Here is a 12,756-nt window from a genome sequence, read left to right as displayed (position 1 = left end):
TTTAATTCTATAGACTTTAGAGAGAACGAAGAGGGCAACCGAAAATGACTTTGGACTCCAACTGATCAAGGGACTCTTTTCAGGTGATGTAAATTAATGCTTAAAACCTTATTTTAATGCTTAGGTATTTGCTTGCTTTATTACGTTTTTGTAAGTTTTTATTATTGTTATTATTTTTGAAATTTGTCACTTTGCCTCATAGATAGATAGCGTCAGAAATATAATTGTATTTCAGTTCTTTTATAATTAATTATAATTTTAATTTATTTATTTTAACTTCTGTATAAGCGTACTTATTAAACTTTGGGACTCATTGACATGTTTTAATCCGGTTGTATTTTTTAATGGTGATTAAACCATTAAAACCATATTTTTTTAATATAACGTGAAGCAAGAAAAAGGAGAATATTTTTTAACTAATTGAATATTTTCTTCTGTCTTCCATTTCTTGATTTTTTAAAAGAATAAAAATCATTTGCTTAATGTGAAAACAGTCCTTTTTTTAAATCAGAACAATTCTCATAGGATTCTCACAATTCCCATGGCGTATATATCACGCTAGATTAAACAACGGATACCCAAAATTGATCATATTAGTGGTTCTTTTGGGGAAAAAAGATTTTCTATGACATGTGACCAGATGATTTTAGTAAAAAAGACGAACATTAGTTACTTAAAGAGCTTAATCAAAAAGTGAGCAACAAAATTAGGAAAGAAAATATTTGAATCACAAATGATGCTCAACATTGTTTTCTTTTTAACTGATATAAAAAGTTTATCAAATAACCTTATGAATTTTTTTTTACCAAATTAATTTATCAAAATTACTTTTTTATAAATTTTCAATATAGTTTTAAAATAATCTGCCATCTACAAACGAAAAATAATAATTCTCATCTCTATTAAAGTGGCATCAAAATCATACAATCATATAAGGGCATAAAAATCAGTCCATACATTTTTGATAATTCCTATATTGTGAAATAATGATTATATTGTAGAAGCTGAAACCTTACTAAGTTGAAAATTTGAGAACCATATTTTCGCACTACGAAAATCTCATTACACGATAATATTTATTATTATTAATAATTGATGTTTTAATTAACAAAAATATATCAAAACTTATTTTAAGTTTTAAATATTAATATTAGTATCCTTTGCATTTTTGCGATGAATTTGGAAATTTTTTCTTGAGCTTATATGTCACTAATTTTTGTTCTATATTGGAGTTGTAGTTTATTCTTGCCTCATTATGGTTCAAGATTAATCTGATTTTTCTGAGATAGTAATGGGGACTTAAAATTAATCTTTTTATGCGTAAATTGCAACAACGTCCTTCCATTATGAAATGCATAATAGTAATCATAAATGTTAACAAATATGACTTGTGGACTGACGTTTCTACAATTGTAATAAGAACTTAAAGTGACTGTTTTACTTCAAATATCGTAACAACGTCAGTATTTGTGAAATGTATAACAATAATATTATAACAAATTCGAGTTATATTTTCTCTCGGGAGAACATAAAATAATTGCAATTTCAAATTTCTTTAGAAAGTACTTGTGCGACTAAAAAATTTTTGTTTCTACTACAAAAAGGAGTTCTTTACTAACTCACGTATTTAGAATGTAAAAAAATTATTCAAGAAGAGTAATCAATCTTTCAGATATTTTTTTCTCTCTTTTACTTTCAAAGAAAAAGGAGATTGTAGTTAGGAAAGGAATGGAAACTTCATTACAGGAAATTCCTTAAATTACAGTAGCATTTCTTTTTAGTTTATAACAACGGTGTTTTTTTGATGCCAACTGACCGGTGAATTGAATTTTTTTATTGACTTCTGAGCTTCTGTTTATGTTATTGATTCAGCGCTTTTTTTTCAGAAATTCAATTTATTCTAAAAGTTCTTTACTTGAGACATATTTTTTGGAATAAAGTCAAATTGTAAATATCATAGAATATCTAAGATATTAATTACTAAATTACTAAAATAACTCGCTCGAAAATTTTTCTTTTTATTGAATATTTTTCCTTTCTTTCGATAAAACGAAAAAGTATCAAAACTCAAGTACAGTTTTTCACTTAATACAGAAATAAACGTTATTGTGATTTAATAATTAGATTTCTACATTTTTCACATTATTTTTTCATGTTATAGCACTAACGTTAATGTAAATTTAATACAAATAAGGATCAGATAAATAATGATTTAATGAGTTTCTTTTTTCTATAAATCTTTTTTACAAGCTCTGAAAAATCAGATGAACTGGGTTAATTGACACATTATTTTGCGCAAATATACCATAACGTTAATATTGTTATAAGTTTCACGATGTTGTTTTTGATGTGAGTCATTTTATCATGTAATAAAATAGAATAGGAAATTATTTGCCAAGAAATATGGCTTAACTTGATGTCATATAATTGGCTCAGGAAGCTAGTTAGATATTATGGTTTAATGTGTTCCAAAATATATAGCTAAACAACCATCAAAATGTTTAAGAAATATAATGTATGTGCATATAGAAAAAAACTCTTGCAAAATTACCGTGCAGTATGGTAATAGTATTTCTGGTAAAAACAACCATAATTCTGGTAACGAAACGAATGTATTTATAAACCATGGCAGTTTTTTCTGTTTATATGGTAACGGCTTACCGGAAGAGCTGGTTTTCAAACTTTTTGTTCGTAATACCAAACATTCAGTAAAATACACAAAACTGAAATGTAAATTTTACCGAATAAAAGGTTTTTATTCCATGCTCTAGGGTATAATGATAACACTACCGAATTTTGCCACATATACCAAATTTTATCTGATATAATAACACTATATTTCATGATTCATTTCTCCAAAATCAATACCAAAGCTGTACGGTAAAAATGAACTTGCTTTTTGGCACTCCCATAACACACTTTTTTTTCAGTATAAGTAGAAAAGCAAATTAATTCTTATAAAATATGCACCAGCATTATATCAATAATATTTATTTCCCTTGTCACGTAAAATCAAAAAGTTTGCTTAAATCTCTATGTAATATTAACACCAAATAATGACACAAGGGTTGCTTTACGTAAAATTGAACTTTTCTTACGGATGAATTTTTAAAAGTTCATTTTTAGTTACTTAAATAACTCAAAAACAAATGATTGCAAAATAAGTAATACAGTTGAGTTAAGTAAGAGTGACATGACTAAATTACAATGCAGTGCCATCTATTTTCTCCCAAAACATACTATCGTGTATATTTAAGGAGCTAAAGCTCTGGAACTATTTCCTAGAGAGCTTTTTTGCGGCTTGTTTTGTGATTTATGGTACAGAAAGTGACAACAATACTTCATCTAATTTCTTTCGGCGGCGTGAAAATAGGGGATTCTCATTACGAAATCTTTTCATTAAAAAGATTCTAAAAGACAGTTAACAGTAAGAAGAGAAATTGTCTTGGAGCCAGAGACGACGGTATTACCATTAGAAAGCTGGAAAAATTTAAGTCACCCGCTCCAGAACTAGAAACCAGTTATAAAAGTCGTATATCACGAATTCTTTTCCTTGCGCCACTGGAATACTTAAGTGCGGAAGTACCTTCTCATGTTTCCAATTACTCAAAGTGGCAAGGCTACCCTCAGACAAAGCTACAAGTTTCGGTAAAGAAGAAGAATAGCGCGTACTTATTTTAACTTCATTTCATATAAATGATTAACTTGAGAAAGTATTTATAGACATGGTGTAGAAATCTTATAGACTAAAAATAGTTTTAAATTTGTCAGATGACGATGGGAGGAAGCAAACTCTGAATACGTTTGGTTCGATAGCAAAGTAGTAACAAAATAGTACGTTGCGCTAATGATTTTTTTTATGGTATATTAAATAAAAAAGCCAAAACAAGACCTTCACGATTAACAAGTGCAATATTTTGTTTTCTCTTAAAAACACACTTAAAAAAAGAACGGAACACCAGAAATAATTTCAATGAACTGATATTCACGTACTACAATCCTAATAGTTTGTTTGCGTGTCCTCAAGTATGCGCTTCGCTTAATTAGCAAAGGCGATTAAGTTACGAAACCATACACAAAAGTGGCGTATCATTGAATAAACGCTTTTTTTTTCAACGAATTTGGATTTCATACCTTCAAAATTTGAAAGGTAGCTGGAATCTGGGAAATAATGTTCCAGTAGTTTCGCTAGGAGAGATATCCAAATTTGGAGCTAATAATACGAATTTAACTTTCTGCGTACCTTCTCATGTTTCCAATAGCTCAAAACAGCAAGGATACCTTCATACAAAACTAAAACTTTGGGCAAGAAAAATAATAGCGAGTAGTAATTTTATCTTCATTTCATATAAATGATTAACTTGGGAAAATATTTAATAGATTTATAGACGAAGATAGTTTTAGCTTTGTCTGATAATACGGAAAGAAGATGTACGTACTAGGACTCAATGTTAATTAGTGTAGACGATCTTTTAAGTTTCAATCACATATTTTGGATTGTAGTCCTAATCAGGGAAGAAATTAAGTTCCAGTAGTTTGGTTAGGAGAGCTGTCCAAAGTTTGGATCCAATAATATTACATTTTACGTATTATTTCGTTATATGTTGAGAACTTTTGAAGTGAATAAAAAAATGTACACAATTATAAAATTCGTTTATCCAAGGATAATTGCATACGAAAGATAATATCCAGCACATATTTATTATTTTTTATTCTTGTAAACGCATTTTTCGTCACTTGTCTAGTCGTAAAAAAAAATTGTGCTGTGAGGTATACAAATTTTCGCAACGTTTTAAAAAATTTAATTCCCTACTGCAAAATTGGTCAGATAGCTCTTGAGAAATTTAATTTATCAGAAACTATTCAAGGAAACTAGCTAGGCGTGCTCCATTTTTTCAGCTTTGTGTTTATGAATTTATAGGGTTTTCTAAATTAGCCAACAGTTTCAAAAGACTTGACTAACGCAGAACAGTGACATTGTTTAAATTTGCATCGTAGTCACTTTTATTAGGTCTTAGGTACAAGGAAACAATAACATAACACATTAGAAGGCCTGTTAGAATGGAGTTTGGGCAGCTGTTATATATTAAATGTTAAGAAGACGCTATGTTACGTAATAAGTTAAAAAACATGCGAGATCAGGTAAACCAAGAGTAAACGAGGAAGATTCAAATGCAGAAAAATTATTCGCAAAATTTCAAAATTCAGAGGGAAAGAGTTAAGAGCTTTTGATATAAAGTTTATACTTTCAGATATTTTTGAACTTCTTGCTCAATTGCTCTTTGAAAGTTGCTGAAAATTAAAAGTGTTTTTTGTTAAATAACTTCAATTAATGGGTTTTTGTTAGTAACTATTGATTGTTTCAGTTGTTTGATATACTATCAAGAATACTAATTAAATATTAAATTAACGATTAGATAATTAACTAGGCTAGTATATTAGTAGTTGGATATTGGTATCCGGAATCATAATACTATGCAAATCCAGCTACCTCGATTAGGCATTAGATGAAAGTTCCTATGGTTTGGGTACTTATTTTTGGCAATTATTTATTATCCCTATGTTTCGTACATTTTAAAATTATTCTCTTCCATAATAATCCTTCTACGAATGTCCAAGCTTAATCCTCATAGTTTCTAAATTTTATGTATGTATTAGAATAATTAATATGAGTGCTAGGGGCCAATGGTGATAACTGGTCACTTTTATTTTCCCAGTTAGAAATAAGCAGAAGCTGAATAGTTGAAGTTTTGATTTAAAGAATCAGATACAGTGCCATTCCTTATCTGAAATGCAAAATGTTATCTTTGATGGAATTTCGATGGCTGTGTCCCCACCTTTTTCATTGCAACGGTGCTGGTCCTAGCAATCAATATGTAAAACATTCTTAACTTCTATAATAATGAACATAATTATTGTAAATATTCATAATATGAAACACAGTTTAAAATATTATAAAATGGTATTAACGTCTCCCTGTTAAACATGATTTCTTCACATTGAAAATTCGCAGAAAAGTATAAGAATGGTATTTACTTGTACAGAAAATGTATTTGAATTACCCATGGTCAAAATGGTGACTTTTGTATTTGACATTCAACAAAAAGTACTTAGTGCTAATAACTACAAAATAACAGATTAGCTCCACGAAGTGATCGGCTCAATGATACACGGAAAAAAATTGGTTAAATTATAGTATGGTAATGACATTTATAGTAAAAAAGCAACTATTCTGCTAATAAAACTTAAATATATGGTTTTTAAACCATTCATTTGGTAATTTTTCCATTCGTAAAGTAATGGCTCACCGTAAATTCTGGTTTCCGAAATTATATTTATTTTGACACATATTTTAGTTAAAAAAAAAAGAAAGAGTGAAAAGTTTATGTAACTAACTGAATAAATTGTGTTTATGACAAGCTCTAAGATTTCATGATAAAATTACCAGAATTACTCAGTGGATAAAGGGTTTACCTTTCAATGTGGTGACAACAGGTTCGAAAACCAGTGATGGCTAATTGATACGAAATATGTTTCCGGCTCTCACCGATCGCAATGCAAACGTGCAATATCCTCTGTGGTAAATGGATCATAGGTTAGAATCTTTGCCATTGGGCTAACCGTTGCAGGTTTTTGTAGTTTTTCTCCACATGTACCGCAAATGTGGGTTAGTTCCATCAAAAAGTCCTCGATAAAGGATAAACTCAAATTTCCCGAATGTTATCCAAGACTTCCCTTGAATTCTTGCGTTCCATGGAATTGAATATTGTCTATGGAATGTCTATTGTCTATGGAAGTCTATGGAATTGAATATTGACAGCTGAAAATTTAGAATTGGGTCAGCTGTTCAACGCCAGTTATAATATGTGTTCGTTACAAATAACCATAGTATTGCTTAATCAAGTTTATGAATTGCGAAAATATAGGTTTCTTCAGAAAATATGTACGATACTATTATTAAATACACTTCAAAGATTCGAGAAATAATTTTTCGAACGTTCTAAGTAATTGCTTTTAAACTTAAAGAAAAAAAAATTCGAATAACTCAAAAAATAAAAAGACATACCCTTTTTAATAATTGGGATAAAACATAGCATTTTAGAAAACTACAAAAAAGGGAGGGTGGATTCTTAACGATTTTTTTTTCTTTCCGTGTACTTAAGGAATAAAAAAAGTAATTCTAGAAATGTAATCAATCTCAAAGCACTTTTTTTTCATTCAAAAAAAAAGAACTGAAATAGTGTAAAAAGAGGGAAAAAATATAGTTTTTTTTTTCGGAACTTCATTACAAAAGTTGTCTTACGTGAAGGTAACGGTCATGCTCTTTTAACAACAACATGATCAACAGCTTCGATTACTGAAGCGTAGTTTCTGAAGGTAGTATCTACAAAATATCGTTTCTTTCTAACTACATTTCCCAAAAGAAATTCCTTCTTGAAAGAAGGCTTCAGCTAGGAATGCCATTTTGTTGGAAAAAAATCCACATTTAAAGGAGATATACTGGTATTTTTATTGATTAAAATGTTTCATATCTTCTAATTTTTCTTCTGTAAATTTCCTCTTTTTTAAAGTTTGATTTCTAAGCATGTTGTAGATGTTTCTTGTTTTTAAAGGTATTTGCTTATTTTAACATAATGGTATTGATTAATGCACATTTAATCCTCAGAATTCTTATTTGTGGTCATTCTAACACTTGGTGGACATTTTACAGTTATTTTTCAGTTTAAATGCATGTTATATATTTTAAATGCATGTTATATCTTATATATTATTATATTATTTCCATAATTTCTGTCTACTTTCGTCTATTTGCTGGAAATTTTAAAGTAATGGCATCAATATTTGAACTTTTAATTCTCAGAGTTCTTATGTGTGATTAGTATTATTGTAACATGTACTCTTTGCGTAATATGACAATTGACTCCTGTATTTAAATCTAATCCTTTAATTTTTTAACTTTTATTTCTTTTTTTATATATAACAGTTTAAATTTATGTGAAATTTTTCAAGTAGTTTTCTTAATTTAGGGTTTTGTTTTTTCAATTTAAACTTAGATTATTTTTTTTAAATGTCTTGTCTGACAAAATTTTACTTTTCTTTTCGTAAAGAATTAACTTTCCGCTCGTCCTTCTTAGCTAGTCACACTGTCATTGCACTTCCTGTGGGGATAGTTACCCCTCTATACTCGTCTTTTTTTCATAAATTTTTTTACGGGGTCTTACTTAACCAATCTCCTTCATTTGATATTCAAACTCTCCCCTCTTTAAATTTAATTGGTTACCACTTTACTGGGTCTACACCCGTTAACGAATTTCAGATGCTTTAGCACATTCTTTCAAGAGCCCACTTGCTTGTTACATCAACGGGTGAGCCCTCTGCCTCTCTCTGCGAGAAGCGGACTTATGTCAGCATCGAGGGAATAATTTCATTCTTCCACATCCCTTTTCTTTAGCTTTTAATCCTCAAATAATTATAAAATTTTGCAAAACAAATGTCCTCTATGTCTACCTCTTCATACCTATGAATGTTTCCTTAATATTTTCGGTCCTTTCAGATTTTATAATAGTTTTGCATCAAAAATTTATGCCAAATTATTTTTGATATTTTTTACATAAAAAATCATTTTCTAAATTTTTGTCTGCCTTATAAGTTTAGCAAAAGTAAAGAATTCCCGCAACAGACTTTGTGAAATAACGCATTTTGAAGGTTAACGTTCCACAATCTTAGACTACTGACACGAGGGGCAACGTGGCCAGTAATGGTCACTAACTACTCTTACTTCTCAGGTAAACTGGTACCAATCAATCTGAAGCTAAACAGGCTTCATGTCACTAAAGGGAATTGAACTCCTCAGTAACAGCCCGGTGCTTTCACCCCACTGTGCCATTACATCTTTCTTCAAATTAATTCTGATTTCACAAGACTTGTTGTGAAACAAAGTTGCTGTGCTTTATGCTTTAAATTAAAAAAATGATACTACATATTCTCAGGAATAAAACAAATGCAAGAATTTCCGATGTTAATTTATGATAGGAAAATACATCACTAAAATGACTTGTTTTGTACATTATTGCTTCAGATTTTTTTGTTCCCATTTGAGTCTTTGTGGGAATTTAAAAGTAAAGTAGTGTTGTTTGCTCTTTCTAATAAATATTAATTTTCAGCGTTAAATAAAGTACGCATTTTAATCAGCTTTTTTAGTTTGACACTATGGATACTGATGGGTTCAATAAAATTTAATCTTAGGAACTTAAAAAAATGTTTTAAGCTCAATACTCCAAGTGCTAAAAGTCAGGACCGAAATAAAAAATTACTCTCTTTAGCTTTGATCTTCAGCTTTATATAGTGTTAGCTTTAATAATTATGTCTCTACCTCATTGCTTAAAAATTATATTTTGCAAAATATATATATTCTATTTAGTTTATATATAATCAAATGTCAAATGATTGTATCTAAAAAAAAAAAACGTTAACAAAGCAAATTTCTCACAGAAAGATATTCTTAGTTATAAATACCATACGTTTGAAAGTTTTTTAAATATTTGTGGCTAATACTTGGCCAAAAAAATCACGAAATGTCACTAGTCATAAAGGAAAGAAAGTAAGTAAAAACATTCATTGCACTTCACTGCACGGGAAACTGGTAGTTGAGAAAGAGCTTTACTTTAGTCAACTGTTATTGATAACTCAAAATTTCTTACTAACAACGCTCTGCAAAGCTAACAATCACTTATGTGCTTTGATGACGTATTCTTACGCTATAGATGTATATGTCTCCAGCTAAGAAGCAGTTATTAAAATGTCTCAATAAATGCTGGAAATAATGCACGAACCATTTTTTCCTAATACTTAATACAAGGAGGTTTACCTCTAGGAGATACTCTGCAGTTGCTAAGGACTTATTGAAAGAGTCCGTATGTTTATTAGGCTAAAACTTTTGTATACTTATGATTTACAATTCATAAAGTCAAAATTGAAAACGCCTGGGAAAACAAAATTTTTGACGAGAAAATGTTTGTTGATGTTCACAAAATATTACTCTTGTGTTTTCTCGTTAAGCAAAGCATAAATAACATTTTAGAAGTGCGAGATTTTGTTAGCAACGAAATTCTGTACTTACCCCGTAAAATAAGTACAGTGTACTTGCTTCTAAGAATAAGAGAATATTGATATCAAAAATGTAATGATTTGTTGTAAGTTAAAAGCTTCATTCCCATTTAAAGATTAATAATCTATGGAAAAGACACTCACAAAAAGTATTTCTGAAACTAATTTATAGACATGCGTAGACTTTAATAAAAGTTTCACTGGTAATTAAATTCTTCACAAAGTATTCTTCTTTGTATAAATATAATTTATGTATAAATATCTTTCGTATTTAAAAGCCTAGAAAAATTATAATTCAAGAGAAATTTAAAGAATTTTATGTCAATCCTCGCATGTTACAAACATTGTATTATTTTGTGTTATTATGGTATATTAACATTTTTCTGATAAAATTAGATATTTGCAATTAGAAGTTTAAATGCAGATTCTATAATCTCAATTTCTGTTGATTTTTTTTAAATACGTCGAGTAGTTTTTATTCAAAAAATATAATAGACACCTCTGGATAAAATAACTATACTAGTTTTAGACAATGATTAAACATATTCAGGCACCTCATTTATTATACAAAGTTATAGACTAATTCATAAAACATGTTTGTTTTGTAAAAGAACTTTGCTTTATTGGAGAGTTAAAGTACTTAAATTTTTAATGCTTCTCAAATTATTCAGTAAAAAGCATGTTTTTCTTTTATTTGTTACGCATAAATATACATCAATTTGTACTTTATAGTCTCATAAAAGAGTAATCAGGAGTTTTGAGTGACGTGTCTCCATTACATAAAAAAATACAGCTTATACCAAAAGACATTAAGCATAGAAAAATCTTTTAACATTGACGTTTCCTTACATATTTTTATATATTTCTTCAATTGAAAGAAATATTATTTCTTAAGAAAACGTGAGTTTCCGTACTTGATACAAAAAAGTGTATTTTCGCTCAATATTTTAACAGCTGCGTCTAACACTGTTCGCAAAAAAGAGGAATGTCTTAAATTCCCATCAGGAAATACATTTTAGAACCATTCAAAGGGAACAAGAATTGTTTATTCGATTTTCGTATCAATTTTCTGTATATGTTGTTCTTTATATACAATTCAAAATATATAAAGAAAGTTTGAAATTATAAAATAGATAATACTTTTAACTACTTCGCTACATAAAGTACAAATTGTATTTAATATAAATTAAAGTTTTTATAGTAAAATATAAAGATTGCCAATACAAAGGCGATTATGATAATGAATTGGTAATTGAATCTATTAAGTGATTTGTTGAAATTTGAATTGTTTACATTGTGAATTTGTAAATTTTTAAAAAAAATAATATTAGACATTTAGACATTTTTAAAATTAATATTAGTATTCGTGGCAATTCAGAAAACATTATTTGGGTACTTTAAATTAAAAATTTCAGGGGTTTTAAGTTAAGAGCTTATAATTTAAAACATTATTTTTAAAAATTAAGAAAACACACAAATGATTGCGAAATTCATAGTTTTTGTATTTAATATGAGTAAAACTGGTTTAAATTTTTAAGAATCGATGAAATTTGAAAGTTCCGTAAGCACCACCGAGTTTTCACAAAGATAGGTTAACAAATCTCAAAACTGAAATATCAAGTGCTAATATTTTAAGTATTACCATGACATGATGAGTGCATTAAATAATTAATATTTGATTCTCACCAACAAACAATTTAAGAAATATAACAAATAATTTATTAACATTTGGCTAGAAATAATTTCCTTCAATAAGTCTTCAATGGCTGAAAAATTATGAAAAAGAATTTTTTTCAAACACTATTCAAGCTCACATTACAGCCAATAGAAGGCTTCTGCTTTTCTCACTGTTTTCTTCACAAAATATTGAAAAGAGTTTTATGGTTATCTACTAATAATTTCATGGAGAAAAATAAAATATATAAAACATAACGAGGAAAAACTCACTAAATACTCCAAAAATAATTCCCTTCAATAACTCAATAAAGTTTCAATTACTTCAAAACTAAAGGAAACACATTTTTTGAAAAATGTTTCTGAAAGCTTCAGTTCTCACTGTTTTCTTTGTAAAATATTCAAAAGAGTTAGATATTGTGTTTTTTTTAAATTTGGCTCACTATCTATTTCGCCTACAACAGGGTTGTCGCATTTAGCGGAATTTTACCATTATATTAGGCACTTGCACATTAAAATTTTTTTGCAAAAAGTATAAGGATACGTATACATATATACTAAAACTTGTGTTTAAAGTTAGAAATAAGATGTAGTGCTCAATAAATTTTGTTACAACGTTGAAATAACTAAGCAAGACATTTTTTAACCTTCTATGAAATTGGTTGGAAAGCAGAAAGTCAGAAATTAAAACATATTTTCTGATGTATGAGTAAGTATTAATGAATAAGTATAATTCTTAAATAACTTTGTAGAGCAACTGAAAAGAAAAGTTAAATCTAAGGGCTTTAAAATAGAAAACAAAACACAACTAAATAGATTGATGAAAATGAGCATAATCTTCAATTCGATTAATATTTTGCATTATAAGATTACACAAATTAGGGCTTAAAACAAATACAATGAACAAGCTGTTTATCATTAAAATTAATCTGCAAAGCAATTCTGTAACATGTTTTGATGTTATCGATTTATAAA

Source organism: Parasteatoda tepidariorum, chromosome 2 (assembly GCF_043381705.1).
Source record: "Parasteatoda tepidariorum isolate YZ-2023 chromosome 2, CAS_Ptep_4.0, whole genome shotgun sequence".
Taxonomy (NCBI): domain Eukaryota; kingdom Metazoa; phylum Arthropoda; class Arachnida; order Araneae; family Theridiidae; genus Parasteatoda; species Parasteatoda tepidariorum.
The sequence above is the reverse complement of the archived record's forward strand: the minus strand, read 5'-3'. Positions refer to the sequence as shown.